Source organism: Myotis brandtii, unplaced genomic scaffold (genome assembly GCF_000412655.1).
Source record: "Myotis brandtii unplaced genomic scaffold, ASM41265v1 scaffold1077, whole genome shotgun sequence".
In the NCBI taxonomy this organism is placed as follows: Eukaryota; Metazoa; Chordata; class Mammalia; order Chiroptera; family Vespertilionidae; genus Myotis; species Myotis brandtii.
The window spans coordinates 682,963-683,856 of NW_005353666.1; positions in this window are offsets into that span (position 1 = coordinate 682,963).

Genomic DNA, 894 nt, shown 5'->3' on the forward strand with positions numbered 1-894 from the left:
TTAGTAACACACACGCACACACACACGCACACACACACATGCACACGCACATGCACACGCACATGCACACACACGCGCACACACGCACACACACACATGCACATGCACATGCACACGCACGCACACATGCACACACACACGCAGCGTAGCTGAGCCACGAGGGGAGCTCGAGGATTCACAGTGACCATCTCCGCATCCCCAGTGCTTGCTTTTCAACCACGAATGAGCTTCGTCCATCCTGATATCGTAAACAGTGACTCGGTTAAGAAAGGAGCCGGGCAAATAGCTCGATGGAGAGTCGTGGAGGCGGTTCCACTGCCGGCAGGTGTATAGACGCGTGGTTCGCCTGCTAAAGGCCAACATCCCAGGGAGGAACACAGGTCCCGCTGACCAAGGGGATGTCTCCTCGACCCCATCCCGTGACCCGTGACCCGTGACCCAGGGGCTGTGCTGGGAGCAGCATCTGGGGGAGCCGGCAGACTCCCCAGCTGGGCGCCCACCCCCTCCCACCCTGGGTTTGCAGGTGGGGAACCTGAGGCTTGGAGAGTTTAAGTAACTTCTCCAAATTTGGGGGCGGGGGGTTATTGTCAAAGTCTGAACTTGAACCCTGGTCCTGAGTCCCGATGTGCAGGAAGGACAGGGAATAAGGAGAGGAGGGGGAGGAAGGCCAGAATATATATATTTTATTATTGATTTCAGAGAGGAAGGGAGAGGGAGAGAGAGAGAGAAACATCCATGATGAGAGAGAGCCATGGATCGCTGCCTCCTGCAACGCCCTCCACTGAGGATCGAGCCCGCAACCAGGCATGTGCCCTTGAGTGAAATTGAACCGTGACCCCCTAGTTCACAGGTCGAGCTGAGCCGCGCTGGGGCTTCCTGGCTTCTGAAGCTGTG